Genomic DNA, 21,537 nt, shown 5'->3' with positions numbered 1-21,537 from the left:
TGTTATAGGTCCCCAAGATCTCAGTCAATCAATCAAGATGTCAACCGCAGTTTAATTTACCTCTGTATTTATATCTTTTTTGTGTGTGTGTCGTCATCCATGGAGGTTGGAAAAAAGTGATACAATGTACAAGTATCAGTTTTCAAATATAGGAATAAAAAAATCATCCAAGAAATAAATATTCAAGTAGATACCTGAAAAATCAACTTAAAGGGACAAAATGCAGTTTTCAAACCGCTCACAATATTTGAATGTCACTTCGTTTCAGTCCCCACCCCCTCTTATACCCAAAGAAACGCCCCTGGCTCACTAAACTTGGACAACAAAAACATTCCAGGAAGAGACAGTTTCGTCGCGCTTGCCTGGCGGTTGACCGCGACTGTATCGATGGCCCGCTGAAATTGGCCTGGAGGAAGGAACCACTGCGTCCTGCCCGCCTGGCCCCATCAGAGTGCACCTCGGTGTCGGTTATGAGTGCGCAACGTTACACAAAATGTTACCGGTTTGAGGTTTCTTTTGTTTGGAATGTACAATCAATAAAAATTATAACAGAGGTGATCAATTTACCTGACGACCCGGTGAGACCGGTCATGTGACATACAAGGTGGTTTTCCAAGCTCAGCCATGCAGCCATCCACGTATAGGACACACGCCACCATTTCATATCTTAACATTTGATTTGAAGTAGAGAGATGGCCGATTGATTCTTTTTAACTTTTGTTGCTAACCTAAATTAAATAATCCAGCCAATAAACTATAACAGTCTACTCTACAAGAGGCTGTGGGATGTACCTGCAAGTGACTGACCCATCAGTCACACTTCATGTCACTGCACTCTCTGATTGGCTATTCTTGTCCTGCCGTGCCCAGTTGCAAATATAATAACTACAATTAAATTAGAGGCATTAGATGGGGCCAGAGTGGGATGGTTTTTCAAAAGATCATTTTATTTTTTTAGTATCAGGTCATATTTTTAACATGACAAAGAGGTTTTCTGTTGTTGTTGTTTTTATCTGCAAACTCTCCCATTGAGTACAATAACAAAGTACAACGTATGTCCTTGTATTTTGTTGCTTCCCACTACTGCTTACTACTATAGGTTTGCTGTCTGCTTATTTTCAAAGCTGTTAAATGACAGTTACCTTGTGTTGACGCAACCATATTGCCCATGTATACATACTGCGCGGGACGCCATGAGCACAGCTGTTGTATGGCATCCTGCCTCAGTGGATCACGTGTTTTTTGAAAGAGCAGCGCGCGCTCAAGAGTCCCTATTTCCTGTCAACGTCACCTGGGGACCAGCAAGCAGGAAGGAACACTTTGACGCCTCGTTGGTGTTTATGTGAAACTTTCGAAATACGACTGATAATTCCGTCTGAAGGGAATTTCTTGGAGTGGAGCGGAGAAGTGAGAGGGGAGGTCCTCTCGCGTTTTAGGGAGCAGATGTGCGAGAGTGAGAGGAGGGGTACAAACACAACCAGAAACACACACACACACCGTTCAAGCTGGCAGCACAGACCTTTGAGTGGACGTCTTTAATTTTAGCGACCAACGTAAGTAAACAAATACGAGAGAGGGAAAGACGTTTCGGTTGTTTGTGTTGTTAACAACAACTGTGTGTGTTTGTGTGTGAGCGTAGGTGTGTGCGTGCCTCTGTGTGTATGTGTGTGTGAGACGCTGCTGTAGAGGATGAAGATGAACTTGAGGCATGATGACGTCGTGCGTAACGAGCACACAGATGCTCCATGTCTGCCTCCTCGCAGTTGTTTAGTTTTCTTTTGAAACCTCTCAGTTCACTCAAGTCCAAATAGTGTTGTTGTTGCAGTTTATACAAATGCACTCCACAGCTCTCTGTGTTCAATGTACCTAACATCAGCGTTCCTGAATGAATGAGCCTTGAAAGAATGCTTCATTAGGTACACCTGCACAGCATTGACAACCACTTATCACACACACACATATATATATATATATATATATATATATATATATATATATATGACTTTAGATATGGAAAGCCATTTCTGTATTTATTCGATATCCCTGATATCCATGTTCTCGCACACTCTTTGTCCTCACTAGTAAGACAATTCATCAGTCAACTACTGTAAACTACTGTGGAGCACTCGTAACTCTACTAGCCCCAACTAGTATCCATGTGTTTTGCACTACTACTCTTGGATCCTATTAGTAGCACCAAAATGCCCACTTGTAATTTTAGAACTACTAGCCTTTTCAAAGTTGTCCGACCAGTGTGCAGACATGTCATAGCAGTAGTGGAGAAGCGCTACTAGTAAGACAGTAGCCCTTTTAGTGCACCGAATTGTCTTACTAATCAAATGAATCCTCTAATGGCTTTCCATATTTATACAAATAATGATCAGTTTTGATTGTCACTATCTGATTACCAAGCCTTACATTACAAGTAAGCTTATTTTTGTGGTTGATACTGGGAAGTGTTTGTCACAGTAATACAGTATATCAACTGAACAATCCAAATTGTTTTTGTTATAGCTTTTGTGCTGGATATGATTATATTAATGTTGAGTTTGGGTTTGCCTGTTTTTGATTTCTTGACTGGAGCCCTCATACTCACACATTCAGAATTATTACTTGACAGTCTATGCTATGTGATCTAAACATCCATCGTACCCCAGCTGACTTTGGGCGAGAGGAGACGCGCACCCAGGACTGGTCACCAGCCAATCGAAGGGCACATATTAAAAAAAAAAAAACATTCACACATATGGACAATTTAGAGAAGGTTCAGCAACATGGTGGGCACCAGGTAGCTCCCAAGGTCAATATGAGTAGTCCGTGGGCCTGTTATAAAGATAGCTCGCCAGTGTATTAAAGTCTTTTTTTTTTTTCTTAAGTGTGTATCTAACTGGTTGCCCTTTGCATTAATCAGTACCCAAGAAGTACTGTAGCTCTCAAGTTAAAGAGGTTGATTTAGAGTCTTCAAGGAACCTAACATGCATGTTTTTAGAATGTCAGAGAAAGCGGAAGTACCCGTGAAAACACACACAAGCTTGGGGAGAAGATGCAAAATCCAGACTTGAAGACAGCGAGATTTGAACCGCGAACCTCTGAAATGGGAGGCAGACGTGCTAACCACTCATTCACCATGTTAGCACGCTAAACATACTAAAAAAGTATTATAGGGAATCCTCGGTATACAATGGTCAACTTTTTTTTGACACGCCTTTGCAACATCGCGTGGAAATCGGGGACAGTGCCTCTGGATTGGCAGACTGGGGTGGTGGCCCCCCTTTTTAAGAAGGGGGACCGGAGGGTGTGTTCCAACTACAGGGGGATCACACTCCTCAGCCTCCCTGGCAAGGTCTATTCAGGGGTGCTGGAGAGGAGGGTCTGTCGGGAAGTCAAATCTCAGATTCAGGAGGAGTAGTGTGGTTTTCGCCCTGGCCGTGGAATAGTGGACCAGCTCTACACCCTCGGCAGGGTCCTCGAGGGTGCATGGGAGTTCGCCCAACCAGTCTACATGTGTTTTGTGGACTTGGAGAAGGCGTTTGACCGTGTCCCTCTGGGAGTCCTGTGCAGGGTGCTTCGGGAGTATGGGGTACCGAACGCCCTGATACGGGCTGTTCGGTCCCTGTATGACCGGAGTCAGAGTTTGGTCCGCATATCCGGCAGTAAGTTGGACTCGTTCCCGGTGAGGGTTGGACTCCGCCAAGGCTGCCCTTTGTCACCGATTCTGTTCATAACTTTTATGGACAGAATTTCGAGGCCCAGCCGAGGCGTAGAGGGGGTCCGGCTTGGTGGCCTCAGTATTGCATCTCTGCTTTTTGCAGATGATGTGGTTCTGTTGGCTTCATCAAGCCGTGACCTCCAACTCTCACTGGAGCAGTTCGCAGCCGAGTGTGAAGCGGCTGGGATGAGAATCAGCACCACCAAATCTGAGATCATGGTCCGCAGTCGGAAAAGGGTGGCGTGCCCGCTCCAGGTCGGGAATGAGATCCTGCCCCAAGTGGAGGAGTTCAAGTATCTTGGGGTCTTGTTCACGAGTGAGGGAAGAATGGAACGGGAGATTGACAGCCGGATCGGTGCAGCGTCTGCAATGATGCAGACTTTGTATCGGTCCGTTGTGGTAAAGAAGGAGCTAAGCCGAAATGCGAAGCTCTCAATTTACCGGTCGATCTACGTTCCTACCCTCACCTATGGTCACGAGCTGTGGGTCGTGACCGAAAGAACAAGATACAAGCCGCCGAAATGAGTTTCCTCCGCAGGGTGTCCGCGCTGTCCCTTAGAGATAGGGTGAGAAGCTCGGTCATCCGGGAGGATCTCAGAGTAGAGTCGCTGCTCCTCCACATCAAGCGGAGCCAGATGAGGTGGCTGGGGCATCTGATTCGGATGCCTCCCGGACGCCTCCCTGGTGAGGTGTTCCGGGCACGTCCCACCGGGAGGAGACCCCGGGGACGACCCAGGACACGCTGGAGAAACTACGTCCTTTTGCTGGCCTGGGAATGCCTCGGGATCCCCCCCGGAAGAGCTGGATGAAGTGGCTGGGGAGAGGGAAGTATGGGTGTCCCTGCTAAAGCTACTGCCCCCGCGACCCGACCCGGATAAGCAGTGGAAAATGGATGGAACTTTTTAAGGTTTAGATATTAACGGTGTGCGATGAACTAGTTTGCGTACAACTAAGTCGCCATGTGGCACGAAATGGTCCACTACTAACTGCTTTTCATTTGATTGTTTTATATAGATGGCCTAGAAGTGTTTTTTCTTCTAAATATTTACTGTAATTATGATTTGTGTTTACTTCTATTGCTACTAGTGATAGACTGCAGGGCATTTCGACTTGGATAGAAATTCGGGTTACCTTGCCATCGTCGGACTGGAATTCCATCATACATAAATTGAGGTCTTCTTTTTTTGTCAGATCATGTCTATGTTGCACCAAATGGGAACTACTTGAACTGTTACTAGGAGGCCATAAACATAACATCTTGTCTACATAAAACCTCCTCACCAGATGTATTTGTCCAATAGGAAGGTACTATGTTAGGAAAGGGAGTGTTTTACACTTTATTGTTTAATGCCCCTCGGACTATTGGGTCGTACTGGGAGTCACTGAGATAGAGAGAGAACAGTGTCAGTTGAATAGAAGCTGCAAGTAATAGGTTGATAGGATCAACTTTGGCATGAAGTGAGCCTGTGCATACTTATGTGATTCCTGTGAAGACTGTATGCATTTGTTGAGTAATAATGAATAGCAGGCCCCATTAGCACCTTTCTTTGTTTGCGTAGACCTGGTTGTAAATGCTTCACACACAGTACCTGGGACATTTGTCTTTTGCCTCAGCTATTTCTACCTCCTTCTCGAGGAATGTTCCGTGGCAAATGTCAGGTTGCATTTCACTGAAATAGCCAGATTCTTAACATAAGTGTGAATATGCATCTGCGTAAGGATAACCTCACACACGCATTATTCCTGTTTACGATACACTCCCCATCAGACACACAAGTGACTATATCCTACAAAGTCATTTTGTTCACACTCTTTTGAGTTTGAACAAGCCAGAATGGCCCTTTTGTTTTCAGAGACATTAGGGACTGAGCGAGATCATCTAGTTTGGACTGAGTCCATGTCTAATTCCATGGGAGAACGACCGCTTGTTTGTTACTGCCATAAAGCTCTTATGTGCTCCACTTTGACTTTCACTGAGCTGCAGTAGAAGAGTTCTGAGAAAGGCTGTGCTTCATTTAAATGCTTATATTTGTTGCCACTATAAATATGATTATGCCAGATGTGGTATGCAGTATAAGTGTTTGTCAGGAGTTATAAATGGGTAATCTAAAAGTATATTTTCCTCTGGTCCAATTGCACCAAACTTTGGATAACTGTGACTCTGTGGCTTTTCTGGTTGTTAATCACAACAGCCTGACACTGCATCCCGCCATCTTGGTTTACTTTCAACCAATCGGGATTTACCAGTGTCAATGTGTGCATGTTTGAAGCCGACTAGTTCGTGTTGATTTATATTGTTGTGAGTACGTGCGAGTGGAGATACATGCAAGATTTATCATGTTTTTGACTGTTTATGGGACTTCACAAAGTGAACTCCTCGCCCTCCATGAAATACACTGTTGAGCCTCCTTGTCTGATTGTGGGGTTGTGTCCTTGTGTTCCGAGCACAGCATCTGAGGCCAAGCCCAGTCTGTACAAGACATTCTGCCACCAGAGTCACCAGAGAGCACGAAACAGAAAAGCCTTGTTCGGTCTCTGGCTTGAGAAGCTGGACATATTTCAGCTGTGCAGATGATTATTTCACAGGATTGTTCACATTCAGGGTTGATGCAGAGAGATGTACAGAAGAGTTTGTATGAGACACAGCCCCGATACTGATATCCAAGTTGCATGAGGATGTCATGGTGGATGAAGAGAGATGTAGAATTTGTAGGAGAATGTGACATGAAGAAGTATTGGCCCCCTTCTCAAATGTGTATATTTTTGCGTAGTTTCCCCACTTTAATGCTTAAGATAATTAAACAAATGTAAATATCAGACAAATATAACCCAAGTGAACTTAATAAATAAAATGACTATTTAAAAACAGCATTTTAAGGGAAAAACATACATGCATACGCTGGCAGAATTAGTGAAATATTTTTTTTTTTTTCTAAATATGGCTGATGACTGAACAACAACCATCATTAATTTCTTTATGGTTGTTTTGTTTAATGATAATGCTTTTCTGAAATGCTTGACCGTTTAATTTGAATCCCATTAAAACAAAATGAAATGTGTTTCGCCTGCCCCTTCATGTTTTCTTTAAAGAATTGTACCCATCTTACAAATTCTCCCTGGGTAATCAAATATATGAGCACAACTGTGTGTTTTCTCATTCACTAAATAAAAGTAGGGCTGTGAATTTCAAAATAAGAGCAAGTCAATTTAAGTATTACGTGTTCAAATAAAGTGCTTAATTTCAGAATAATTCTTTGAAAAAAAACTAACAAAATACAGATAATACTTCATGTTTTGATCATATGGGTAGAAGCAAAATCATGCATTGTAAAAATGCATTATACGTAGGCAGAAGGGTGTTCCAGAATTTTCAGGTCAACTTTGGGGGTGCGTTTTATACATGGGTGCACGTTATACATGAGAAATTACGGTAATCAGTAATTTAGTAATTTCCCCCCTTACTAAATGAAATCACCATTTACAAACATCATTTTAAGTTTATTTGGATTATTTGTCTGATATTTACATTTGTTTGATGCTCTTAAACAAAGTGGGGAAACTATGCAAAAATATAAGAATTTGAGAAGGGGGCAAATACTTCTTCACGGTACTGTAAACCCTATTCTAATTTTGAAGTTTCCTTAGGCTGTAGATAATCTTCAAATCGGAAAACTTGTAGTGCAGAGAGGAGGACAGTTTAACGTCAACTTAATGTTCAGTTACTCCTTGACTACAAATTACCAAGTGTAATTTAGTTATGGCTGCTGATTACTTAGCAATTGGCTAACTCCCCTCTCTCACCTCACCAGGGAAATATACTTTTGTAGTCTCATAATATTATGTATATCCAATATCTCTTTTATGATTTAGATTTTTTTCACAAATGAAATCAACTGCGACGGCACGGTGACGACTGGTTAGAACGTCTGTCTCACAGTTGTGAGGACCTGTGTTCAAATCCCAGCCTCACCTGTGTGGAGTTTGCAAGTTCTCCCCGTGCCTGCGTAGGTTTTCTCCTGGCACTCCAGTTTCGTCCCACATCCCAAAAACATGTATGGTAGGTTGATTGAAGACTCTAAATTGCCCGTAGGTGTGAATGTGTGCGCGAATGGTTGTTTGTTTCTATGTGCCCTGCGATTGGCTGGCGACCAGTTCAGGGTGTACACCGCCTCTCGCCCGAAGATAGCTGGGGTGGGCTCCGGCACGCCTGCGACCCTTGTGAGGATAGAGCGGTACAGAAAATGGATGGATGGAAATAAACTGCTTAAAAGTTATCTAATCTTTTGGAATCCTTATGTGCCAGTCTTGTGTTACAAAGGAAAAACTCCAGGGCAGGCTCATATGAATTTTACCCCAAAATTAATCAATTAATAAAAACATTTTGATGGAACTAACAAGACTTACTTTGGCTCGTTTGGTAACTTTGGTGCAACAAACAACACTGCACACAACCAGATGAACACTGTACCCACGTAAAGCATAGCAGTGGCAGCGGCATGCTTTGAACTAATTTTCCTTCAGCTGGAATTGAGGATTTAGTCAAGGTAGAGTGACTTACAGTATGTATCGTGCCAAATCTAAGCCAATTCAGCTTCTAAAACGTCAGATATGGTCCAGCCAGAGCGCAGGCCAAACACCAATTAAACATCTGTAAATTGACCTCAAGAGGGCTGTACTTTCAGCTTCTGTATATTAGCTGGTCAGTTGTAATTAAGACCTCAACAACAATATTTCCTCATTTGCAGCCAGTCAAACTTCATTTCCCCCAATGATCTTGAGACTATGAAAAACTGTAAACCTATCAATCTAATGAAGTAGATCCAATAGAAGGGCTGCTTTAAAAAATCTGCCTTTACAAAGATTATCAGTATTGCTGTTGTAGTCATATGTGTATTCGAATGTGCCCGCTTCATGTAAGTAAATATGTGGCATGATGAGAGAAGAAAAGAGATGATAGAGTAGACAGAAATGGACAGAGTTAATGGGTTTTGCACTCGGGTGCATCCCGCAAGCATGACTCAGCTCTGCAAGACTTAACCCTTGTGATTGAGGTGAGTGTTGTTGTGCCCAGCTCTCCATTGGCTGAGCCAAAGCTTAGAGCAATTAGAGATGATGAGACAAGATCAGGAGACACCCATTGTGGACGTCACTGCCGAGCACCATGACAAAGTGAGTGTGGCTGGCAGTGGTCCTGAAAAGGCCCTGGGAGAAATCAGATGTAAACAAGAAAGATTAGCACAAAACTCCTACCTTGCACTGAATGAACTCACACCGAGTCAGTTTGTTGCAAGGCTAGTGTGAAATCACCCAGATGGTTTTATGGGTTAGTTATGGCTCTGTTGTTTCTTCTTGTGAATATACTACATTTGAGTTATTTGTTAAAGGTGTGAATTCTGAAGAAATAGTCAAGAAAGTGCTATTATGCAGGGTTATTCACCACCATCTGGTTTAGCTCTTCTTGATCACTGGGTAGGAGACTTTTGTAACCCCTACCTCCCCACCCCCAACACACACAGACACACTCCCTCTCTCTGTTTTTCCTTTTTTAGTTTTTTTTTTTTAACAAGAGAAACACTTCCCCAGAATTACTGAGCACTAACAGCACCTTCCCCTGTATATAGCACATACCTGTATCTCCCCCCCCCCCCAGTGATTACTCTCAGAGGTGGGTAGAATAGCCATATATTGTACTCAAGTAAGAGTACTGTTACTTGACAATAATGTGACTCAAGTAAAACTAGTCCTCCAAAAAATTGCTTGAGTAAGAGTAAAAAGCACACAGTGAAAATAACTACTCAAGTCCTGAGTAAATGGTGAGTAACTAATGATAAAATAGGGCTAATGTGGGCTAATATGCACAGAACAAAACAACAACAAAACATCTGCAATTTAAAACAAGGTGTTTTCTCAAGTTAGAAGTGGCCTGAAATATCCACGTGTGGACAGACATTGTCAGACAAATGCTACACTACATGAACGCTGTTGTTTTTCTAAACACGAGTCACACGCCGTTGCCTTCAATGGTAACGACGACCTTCCCAACATGGTCGCTACGTAGGCCCTTCAGTTTGCCGAGCCGGTGTATCTAGTGTTAACACCTTTGCCCGGGAAGCCCAATAGAAGACGTTGTGTGCGGTCATGTGACTTCCTTGTGTTGTTTGATTGGTGAACTCGAGTTAAACGTGACTATCGCTTAAAATGGATTGGAGCAAACAGCGCTCAATGCTGAAGTCGAAGCTCTAAAAGAGGAACTGCAGGGCACCAATCATGACAGTACCCCCCACCATCCCTCCCACCCACCCTGCCAACGGACGCCTCATGGCATCCTACCAGGCTTCTCAGGATGAGCCGCATAAAAGTCACCAATCAATGAATCATCCAAAATAAGCTTGCGAGAGGAGCGTTCCTCCGGACCATACCCCTCCCAGTCCACAAGGAACTGAAAGCCCTACCCCGGAGCCCTACATCAAGGATGTGTGATACTGTGAAGGCAGGATGGTCATCAATGACACTGGGGGGTGGATGGGGTATGGCTGGAGGGCTTAGGGTACTGGTGGAGACAGGCTTGAGAGGGATACATGAAATGTCGGATGGATCTTGAGAGAGGGGGTAAGTTTTAACTGTACTGAGATGGCATTGAGAATTTTAGTAATAGGAAGGGGTCCGATGAAGCGTGGAGTGAGCTTACGGGATTCGGTTTGGAGAGGGGGAGAGAGCCAACCCATCTGACCCACTTTGTATTCTGACGTGGGAGAGCGGTGAAGATCCGCCATCTGCTTATTTTTTTTTGGGCTGAATGATATATGCAGTCATATGAACCCCTGTCATATTGTAACAAACTTTTTCATAACCTCTAGGTAGCATACTAGAATGAAAGTGTACAACTTTTTCATAACCTCTAGGGGGCGGTGGCATATTGGAATTAAAGTGTACAGCTTTTTCATAAACTCTAGATGTGGGCATACATTTATAAAATGTTAGTCTTTTCTGTAATTTCTTTGTTGTCGAGATTGCTGTCTTAAACGCCATAAATGCTTCAAGAACCCAATAATCGCATCCACCTTAACGGTTTGGTGGAAAATCTTAGAATCTACAGGATCTCAATTAGCTCCCAGTATACTCTCCCCAATCTGGCATAATCCAGATTTCGAAATTAATAATGTACCCCTTAATTTTAGCACATGGGAACAATATGGAATTGACCACCTACAACAACTATTTAACAATAATGTTTTTAGGACACGTGATGAACTGCTCCAAGAATTCCAAATAACAGGCGGAAACGTTCTTCAATACAATAAATTGAAAGCAGCAATAAAATAAAAAAGAATACCAATACTCCAGAGCACCATCGAACCGCCGGAGTTTGTCAAGCAAATAGTGAACCTTCTTCCGCAAAGGAAAAGAAATCTCTCAAACGTTTATAAATTAACTTCATGCGCTAAATCAATGCACTTGGGTGGCAGGTCAAATAGTGGAACACAGAGTCCAAAGCAAACATGGTGAAGCAGGATTTACCTATTATGCTGCACACAAATGGAATAAGTTGCCAACAGAAGTGATGTCAGCCCCAAGTGTAAATGTTTTTAAATCAAGGTTAAAAACTCTTCTTTTTTCCTCATGCTTTTTTAGAGGATTTCCATTTTAAATATTTATTGCACTGTATGCTGTTTTAATTGTACTTTAAAAAAAAAATTCTCAGCTTTAAATGTTTATAAGATGTTTTTTGTCTTTGTTTTTAAATGCTTTTAATCATGTAAAGCACATTGACTTACCTTGTGTATGAAATGCGCTATATAAATAAATTTGCTTTGCTTTTCTTTACTTACCAATCACTATATAGGAAGAAGACCTTTCTATGTCTGCTGACCGTAACTACTGGATACAGATATGTAACAATACGTTTAGAATGACAAAAACTAATTTACAGTTTATACAATATAAAGTGCTCCATAGAACACAATTTACTTAGTACACCATGCATAAAATGGGCTTCTCTTCATCTAATATATGCGCGCAATGCACCAAAAATACCCCAGACACCTATTTTCATGCTATATGGGAATGCACACCAATTCAATGCTTTTGGGCTTCGGTTACGCAGAAACACTCTTGTATTTTGCAGGATTCCACTTTCCCCAAGATTGTGCATACTTGGCGACTTAAGCACAAACGACCGCCCTAATAAATATTCACAGTCATTACTAGTCGTGTTAGCTACCGCTAAGAAAAAAAAATTCTATTAAACTGGAAAAACAAACAAGCTATTAACATCAATCACTGGGTAAATCTTATCATGGAATATATTGCATTAGAAAAAATATCAGCAGAATGAAAAAATCAATTACATATATACGTACCGTAAATTCTCGTGTATAATGCGCACCCATGTATAATGCGCACGCCCAAAGTTTACCTCAAAATTCTGGAAAACCCTTCTACCTATGAATAATGCATTTTTACACTGCATGATTTTGCTTCTACCCATATGATCAAAACATGAAGTATCATCTGTATTTTCTTAGCTTTTTCAAATAATTATTCTGAAGTTAAGCACTTTATTTGAACACGTAATACTTTTTAGTTACTTGCTATTAATTCGAAATGGACAGCCCTACTTTTATTTAGTAAATGAGAAAACACACAGTTGTGCTCATATGTTTGATTACCAGGCAGAATTTGTAAGATGTTTACAATTCTTTAAAAAAACATGGACCAGGCGAAACAGATAAAATTTTATTTATCTGAATTTAGCATTTCAGAAAAGCATTATCGTTCAACAAAACATAACCATAAAGAAATGAATGATGGTTGTTGTTTAGTCATCAGTCGTATTTATTAAAAAAAAAAAAAAAACACCAATATGTCACAAATTCTACCTGGGTAGGTAAACTTATGAGCACAATTGTACATATATGCAGTCATATGAACCCCTGTCATATTGTAACAAACTTTTTCATAACCTCTAGGTAGCATACTAGAATGAAAGTGTACAACTTTTTCATAACCTCTAGGGGGCGGTGGCATATTGGAATTAAAGTGTACAGCTTTTTCATAAACTCTAGATGTGGGCATACATTTATAAAATGTTAGTCTTTTTCATTTTCTCCTATACCTATGTATAATGCACACTATTGACTTTTGCCATTTTTTTGGGGGGGGAAAATGCGCATTTGACATGAGAAATTATGGTAGATAGCGGGTCACCCTTCCTCAACATGCTAAATCTAGATTCTTGACTCCTTTGCCTGGGTATTGTGCCATCTGACAATAACAAGACTATTCTGTAATTTCTTTGTTGTCGAGATTGCTGTTGTTTTATTATTATTCCATTTGTCATTCGCTTTATTTTTTCTTATTCATTTATGTACTTGTTTTTTTTCCTTTTGTCTTTCTTCTTTCTCACACTTTCAACTGATTTGGATGGTGAAAGGACACATGCATGGAGTGGGGATCTTCTCTTCTTGACCCTGTTCCGGGTCAAGAATGGACCTTGTAATGGAGTAAAAATACTATTTCTTTTTAACATAAATACTCGAATAAAAGTAAAAGATATGCTGTATTAAAACTATTTTGACAAGAACAATTTATCCAAAATGCTACTTGAGTAAATGTAATGGAGTAATTGTAGCGTGCTACTACACACCTCTGATTACTCTATAGACAAAATTACAATTTTTGGAGGGTTTTAATGTTTGTGTTTAAAAGATGGCTTTCAGAATCAACCAACCATCTATTTTCTATACCATCCTCATTATTGTCACAGGGTTGACTATCCCAGCTGACTTCAGGCTAGAGGTGGGATACTAACTACCATTCAGCTCATGAATACATCATGTTATATGTACATTACACGTCTAATAGTGTCGTTAAAATCACTTACATAATCTCTTGTGTCGTTTTTGGCAATGTTTTTCACTTGTCCAACAGCGCGTCCGTCTGCAACAAAGGTCTGTGCGGTAAACAGCGCAAGTATGCTTTTATAAATCATTTTTACTGCCTTGAGGCAGACGTTTTTGCGTTGACCAATTTTTATGGTCCATTTTTTATTTTTATTTTTTTTCCCCCCCACAGTCCTTCTTCAGTTTACTTTCAGTCACGTAAAGCACATTGAGTTACCTTTTGTATGAAATGCACAATATAAATAAATTTGCTTTGCTTTGCGTCAGTGACAAAACGTACTTATTTTTGATGAAAAGTTGGGCTTATTGCACCACTATATTTTAATGTTTGTTTTTATGATGGTACATGGAGAGTACCACGATGGCGTATTTGGAGTATTTGTTGAGGTGGGAGTTGGTGTAATAAGTTGGAGAACCACTACTTTAGATCATCATCATGATCATTATCGTAAGATTGTTGTTAACTAGTTTAACGAATCTGAATATGTGGATAAATCATGTCTAATTATGCTGCAATACTGTGGTTTTTTTGGGCAACGCAGTTCTGAGGACCCGCCTGTGTGGAGTTTGCATGTTCTCCCCATGCCTCATTTAAATTTTCAATTTAAGTATTGTGTAATAAAAACTCAACAAAAAATTCCATTAATAATGTATTAACTTACTAACAGATCAAATTAGTATACTGTATAAGTCGACAGAGCTTGAAGTGCAGTGCATCATACTGATTGTAAGGTTAGATCAGGGCGGAAAGGTGGTCGACTGATTAGAGCGTCTGCCTCACAGTTCCGAGGACCGGGGTTCAATCCCCGGCCCCGCGTGTGGAGTTTGCATGTTCTCCCTGTGCCTGCGTGGATTTTCTCCGGGCACTCCGGTTTCCTCCCACATCTCAAAAACATGCATGGTAGGTGTTGGATTTATCTTACCCAACATTATAAAAAATAGACTCAAAAGGAATGAAGACGCTGGTTTCTTTTTCTCATGAGGAGGGCGTATGGGAAATTGTTCAGATCACAGCCTCTCAACACGCTCTAAACAATCCCCCCCCCCTCGCTCCTGCATTTATTTGAAATAGGAGGGATTTACAAATCATAATGTTCTAAGCAATAAGACACAACACAAAATATTTGATAATAAGAGGGTTTTTCCCAGACATAGTATTCTAAACAATAAGACACGACACATAATATTTGATAATAAGAGGGTTTTTCCCAGACATAGTATTCTAAGTAATAAGACACAACACATAATATTGAACCAACACCTGTCACGACCCGACCACATCCGATCACGTCCTTGGTCCAGGCGCCCTTCCATCGGATGATGCTGAGTCTTCTTTTTGAAGGCGAGACATCTAAAATTGACCATTATACTAATGCAAGCTAAGCAAATAAATGATAACTTCTACAATTTATCTAACAGTAGGTTAATTGAAGACTCTAAATTGCTCGTAGGTGTGAATGTGTGTGCGAATGGTTGTTTGTTTGTATGTGCCCTGCGATTGGCTGACAACCAGTTGAGGGTGTACCCCGCCTCCACCCCGAAGATAGCTGGGATGGGCTCCACCACGCCCGCGACCCTGTGAGGATAAGCGGCTGAGAGAATGGATGGATGGATGGAGGTTAGATCAGACGTGCAGTACAACCATTCATGAAACACATGCTGTAGTATGGTCTTTTTAAAATTTAATTTACAAAAAAAAACCCAAAAAACATTAAGTTCTTATTTGCATGTTTTCCTTTCCTTGTTGCTAAATTGCAAACTTCTCAACTGGACTTACAGATTTCTGACTGTTAGACAGATACTGTAGAAAGTCAGCTTGATTTTACCTCCTGTATTTCCAGTTAAAGTGCATCCAGTCTGTTTCTCTTGTTGAGTCCATGGTTACTGTGAGAAAGTTTTTCAGGTTTTCCTGCTGCTGCTTAAATAGTCCCTGTGAAAATGTTGTGTTGTTGCAGTAGTTCAATCACCTGCTGTGTCAGAGAGACAAACTCCTTGTCTGCTTTCCCATCTGCCTTTCGTGGCGGGAAACAGCAGCATTTTGACTCCCGGCAGTTGTCCGTTTCTCTGAGTTTTCCCCAAAAGTAAAATAACCGATGTGCAGGTTCCGTGAAGAAGGGGTGTTATGCTCGAGCCTGTCTGCTCAAATCTTATTTGACCAAATAAAGCAGAGGAGTGGCGAAGCAGTGTTTCGACACTTGGTTCAAACATGCGGAAAATCACATGCTTACTGCGAGCGAGGCCTTGCACGGCAGACGAGTGGCGAATCAGTGTTTCGACAATCGGTTAAAACGTGGAAAATCGCGTGCTCAGTGTGAACGAGGCCTCGAATGTCAGAGCAGTGTCGAACTGGGTGGCATTCAAACCCCCTTCAAATGTGTCCGAATCGCTCGCCAAATGGAAGCTTTTTTGATAGATTTTAAGCGTTATTGATACAGTACATCACTATCATTTTCAACAATCAAGCCAGGGAGGGAGCAATTTTTTATTTTTTATTTTTTTTTACAGTGATACACGCACAGTGAGATGCTTTAGCATAGATACATGACAGTGCTCCACCCTGGCTGCCTAAAAAGGTTGCTGGCCGGTAGACTTCCAGTTTTTCGCTGAGCCATAGCACACTCATCTCTCAATATGTGAGGACGGTGGTGCCGCATGCTCAATTCGATGTGGTTGGACCACGTGTGACCACCACTGTTACTCCAATTTGTATACGTACATAGATGGCTTATACATATAGTAAAAACACATCTTTGATGTTGCAACAATTGCGTGCAAGACAAGACATGCACCAACTATTAAAAAAACAACAAAAAAACATAAAAATAATTAAAAAAAAATAAATAAATAAAACCCATTTGCCTCAGATAAAGTTGCCAGCCACTAGTCAATATACCTGTTTCATAAGCATTTTACTTCCACGTTACCTTTCAAAAGGCTATGAGTTCAGCTAACTCAAAAAAGTGCGTTAACGCCATGGATGAATGTATGAAAAGTGCTATATAAATATATAGCACATATATGTTTTGATATACCATTTACCTCCCAATCTGTAGGCACCTACTGTATTATGAGAAATCAGATTATAGTTATAGTCACTTTGGAGCATTTTTCTACCAAAGAACACAATGACAATGAGACAACTTGGTCTTTATTGGACACGCAACAGTGAGACCCTGACAGCCATGAAAGAGCTTTGTCATCGCGTCTTTTGAAAAGCAATACGCACGTTTAGCCAACAGATGGAGCTCTTTTTAAGTGTGTCAAATGCTTTGAAGCAGTGAATCAATTTAGGTTAATTGTCTCAAAATGATTCATTACTTCAGAAAGCCTTGGTTTCTCCATCCCAACCGTGAAGGCGTAGCTAGTCGGTAGACGTCTTAGCTAGGGTGGGCATCGAGAATTGAGAACCGATTGGAGCCCGCGACTAACGTTCTGGTTCTCCCGGAACCGCTCAAATTAAAAGATTTCGGTTCCCAGTTTCGATGCCTAGTCCTCCAGCAGCGAAGAAGAAGTGGCGAAAAGCAACGACGACGCGGCGTAAACCAACAAAGAAGAACGGGCACGCTGATGTGCTTGTGCCCAACGGCAGCGGCGAACAAAAGTGTGTCTTAACTTTGCTAAAATGAATGACCAGTCACCTCAGTGTAACACTTGGAATAAGATTATATTGTGCAAAGGAGGCTTTAACGATGTGTAGCGTCTGACGCACTCCGAGCCTCAGCCCACACCGCGCGGAGCTTCAGTCAAGTCAACTCTCAGTCAACTAGGTGAGTGAAACAATAAAATACGTCCATGCCAACATTGATACAGCTAACAAGGTAAACGATTGATTGCACTTTTGCACTGATAGTTTTTCGCGTTTATTTTAGTCTTCAAAACAACGTAAGCGCCGATGACAAAAAAAAAATAAAAAAAAAGAAGCTTAATTTAACACTTCACCGTAGCAACTTGACATCACAATGAATTGGGACAAAATTCACATCAACGTCGTCTCACAGTATCACAAACACTAACCTTTTGCCTCATAGGTGGGTAGGGAAAGGAATCAGCGTTTTATAGCATTTGGTTCCATCCATTAAAAACAACAACGACAAAAAAAAAACAATCACCGGTCCCGTGTGAAGTTACTTTTCGTGCCAAAATGCTGAGTTCCGGTGCGTACCCTTCAAAATAAAAGGCTACAAGCTTAAAACAAGAAGTCAAGTTAAAACTTGCACATATAAATCATTTGACGTGATGAAACAGCTATATAGTATTGTTAAAAGAACTATTTTAACAATGCTCTCAGTGAAGATAACTCTCAGTCAACTGGGTGAGTCAAACAACAAAATAAAATAGTTAAAACGGGTAAAATAACTATTTTAACTGCTATATTTAACATTTAGCTGAAACATTAATTAATGAATATTAATCCAATTGGGTTAGTTCCACACACATTGCCTTTTAGTTCATAGGTTTGATGTTGATACTGGTTATAAACAACCTCGAGTCAAATGTTCATTTTAGTCTATGCTGAGGGCGGCTAAGAAAATGGATGTTCATAATTTGGACACCCTTTATTTAAACCATGCAAACTTTTTTGACCCAGCTCCCTAAGTGAATCGGAATCGAGAATCATTTGGAACCGGAATCGGAACCGGAATCGCTCAAATTCAAACGATGCCCAACCCTAGTCTTAGCCATTTCCGTTAGCAACAAAAACAGCTTGGACGCACAAGTTAGCTTCATGGCAAAACTTGCGCTTGGTGTGGCGAGCAGGCAATACGATGGTGCTGCCCGATGACAATAACTGAAGTACAATTCCAAAAGAACTGCTCCACCTTCCTTCCGTATCCGTTCTGTATCTATGTATTTATTTGAAATTAATACATTTAAAATCAACGCCAAAAGCTCATGTATGAAATGAATCGACAAAGACGAAAATGGACATGTTCACTATAATTGTAGTTATAGTTAGATTTTCAAAAATAAAATGTCGTTTTAGTTCGTTGTTATTTTTAAAACATTCTCATCTCCCTATTTTATTTCGTTCACTAAAAGTTTTTTTTCAATTTTAGTTTTAGTGATTTTGTTTGTTTTCCTTTACTATCATAACTTTGGCATGTATGTAGAAATCTGGTCAATTGTAAAGTGTTCACATGCAACTGAATGTACAGTATCTTATCTTACGGCATAATTTTCCATTAAAATGCATGTCCATACAGTATATTTCTCATTAGCATATGGTTAATCAGGCATCAGTGACTAAGAATGAACCCTGTCACCAAATATCCCTAAGTTTAATTCTCCCAACTGCCATTGCCACTCACGGTTGCAATATTGATGGCCAAACTCCCCGAATTGCACTGCTCACTGCTTCAGTGGGTGGTGTCACTCATGGCGTGTGTTCGCTGAGTTCACGACTGTGAAGGATTGTGATGAAACATGCAGGAGACATACAGACCCTTTCCAAAAAAAACCTGGGAAGTAAATGGTGATTTCTTCACAGTATTCAAATTTTTTGAATTCCTAATTTTGTGGGTTTTATGAGCTGGAACCCCAAATTTATCCATCCATCCATCCATCCATCCATCCGCTTCTGCTCACTAGGGTTACGGGCGTGCTGGAGCCCATCCCGGGCAGGAGGCGGGGCACACCCTGAACTGGTTGCCAGCCAATCGCAGGGCACATACAAACAAACAACCAGTCGCATTCACAATTTCGCAATTTAGAGTCGTCAATTAAAATACCATGCATGTTTTTGGGATGTGGGAGGAAACCGGAGTGCCCGGAGAAAACCCACGCAGGCACGGGGAGAACATGCAAACTCCACACAGGCGGGGGCGGGGATTGAACCCCGGTCCTCAGAACTGTGATGCAGACGCTCTAACCAGGGGGCCCTGGGATCCTGAAGCGTTCCCAGGCCAGCCGAATGACGTAGTCTCTCCAGCGTGTCCTGGGTCTTCCCCGGGGTCTCCTCCCGGTGGGACGTTCCCGGAACACCTCACCGGGGAGGCGTCCGGTAGGCATCCGAATCAGATGCCCCAGCCACCTCATCTGGCTCCTCTCGATGTGGAGGAGCAGCGGCTCAACTCTGTGATCCTCCCGGATGACCGAGCTTCTCACCCTATCTCTAAGGGAGAGCCTGGACACTCTGCGGAGGAAACTCATTTCTGCTGCTTGTATCCGGGATCTTGTTCTTTCGGTCACGACCCACAGCACGTGACCGTAGGTGAGGATAGGAACGTAGATCGACCGGTAAATCGAGAGCTTCGCCTTTTGGCTTAGCTCCTTCTTCACCACAACGGACCGATACAAAGTCCACATCACTGCAGATGCTGCACCGATCCGGCTGTCGATCTCCCGTTCCATTCTTCCCTCACTCGTGAACAAGACCCCAAGATACTTGAACTCCTCCACTTGGGGCAGGATCTCATTCCCGACCTGGAAAGGGTACACCACCCTTTTCCGACTGAGGACCATGGTCTCAGATTTGGAGGTGCTGATTTTCATTCTAGCCGCTTCACCCTCAGCTGCGAACTGATTCAGTGAGAGTTGGAGATCACGGCCTGATGAAGCCAACAGAACCACATAATCTGCAAAAAACAGAGATTCAATACTGAGGCCACCAAACCGGACCCCCTCTACGCCTCAGCTGCGCCTTGAAATTCTGCCCATAGAAGTTATGAACAGATTCGGTGACAAAGGGCAGCCTTGGCGGAGTTCAACCCTCACCGGAAACGAGTCCGACTTACTGCCAGATATGCGGACAAAACTCGGACTCCGGTCGTACAGGGACCGAACAGCCCGTATCAGGGGGTTTGGTACCCCATACTCCCGAAGCACCCCCCACGGGACTCCCCGAGGGACATGGTCGAACGCCTTCTCCAAGTCCACAAAACACATGTAGACTGGACAAAACACATGTAGTCCAATAACAGGCCGCTTGGCCAGCTTACCCATCAGCTGCCTCAGGAGACCCACAAGCCAAAAAGGCCCGATAGGACTCCTTCTTCTGCTTGACGGCATCCCTCAACGTTGGTGTCCACCAACAGGTCCGGGGATTGCCACCACGACAGGCACTGACCACCTTACGGCCACAGCCCCGGTCGGCCGCCTCAGCAATGGAGGCGTGAAACATGGTCCACTCGGACTCCATGTACCCCGCCTCCCACGGAACATGAGCAAAGTTCTGTCGGAGGTGGGAGTTGAAACTCCTTCTGACAGGGGATTCTGCCAGACGTTCCCAGCAGACCCTCACAATACGTTTGGGCCTGCCACATCGGACCGGCATCTTACCCCACCATCGGAGCCAACTCACCACCAGCTGGTGATCAGTTGACAGCTCCGCCCCGCTCTTCACCCGAGTGTCCAAGACATCCGGCTGCAAGTCCGATGACACGACCATAAAGTCGATCATCAAACTGCGACCTAGGGTTTCCTGGTGCCAAGTGCACGTGTGGACACCCTTATGATTGAACATGGTGTTCGTTATGGACAATCCGTGATGAGGACAGAAGTCCAATAACAGAACACTGCTCGGGTTCTGATCGGGGGGGGGGGCGGTTCCTCCCAATGACGCCCTTGCAGGTCTCACTGTCAATGGCCACGTGAGCATTGAAGTCCCCCAGCAGAACGATGGAGTCCCCAGCGGGAGCGCTCTCCAGTACCACCTCCAAGGACTCCAAAAAGGGTGGGTACTCTGAAATACTTGAAATAGCTTAAATTGTGGGTCCTGAATCTATGATTGATGAAAGTTTAACTTTTTGAATGGAATTATGGAAATAATAAACGTTTCCATGATATTCAAATTTTTTGGAAATGGTCTGTATTTTACAAACAATTCTGTTGAAACGTTCAGGAGTGATCCAAAGTTTGATCTGTAATAGACAGCTATTGAACTAAGGATTAGTGTTTCAGGATCTTTTTCAGCCTTGACCTCAGTAA

The 21,537-nt window shown here is 42.3% G+C and overlaps 1 protein-coding gene across 5 annotated transcripts in view; it reads left to right on the top strand.

Moving 5' to 3' along the window:
• The first annotated feature begins 1,299 nt into the window (after positions 1–1,299).
• Positions 1,300–21,537, top strand: part of LOC133477864 (zinc finger protein 469) — a 306,446-nt gene continuing 286,208 nt past the window's right edge. For all 5 annotated transcript variants that reach the window (XR_009788499.1, XR_009788500.1, XR_009788501.1 and 2 more), the window contains exon 1: positions 1,300–1,553. The gene's annotated coding sequence lies outside the window, so the exon portion shown is untranslated. The remainder of the gene's footprint in view (positions 1,554–21,537) is intronic.

Source organism: Phyllopteryx taeniolatus, chromosome 5 (assembly GCF_024500385.1).
Source record: "Phyllopteryx taeniolatus isolate TA_2022b chromosome 5, UOR_Ptae_1.2, whole genome shotgun sequence".
NCBI classification, from domain to species: Eukaryota; Metazoa; Chordata; class Actinopteri; order Syngnathiformes; family Syngnathidae; genus Phyllopteryx; species Phyllopteryx taeniolatus.
Note: the sequence above shows the minus strand (reverse complement) of the source record. Positions and strands in the feature narration are given on the sequence as shown.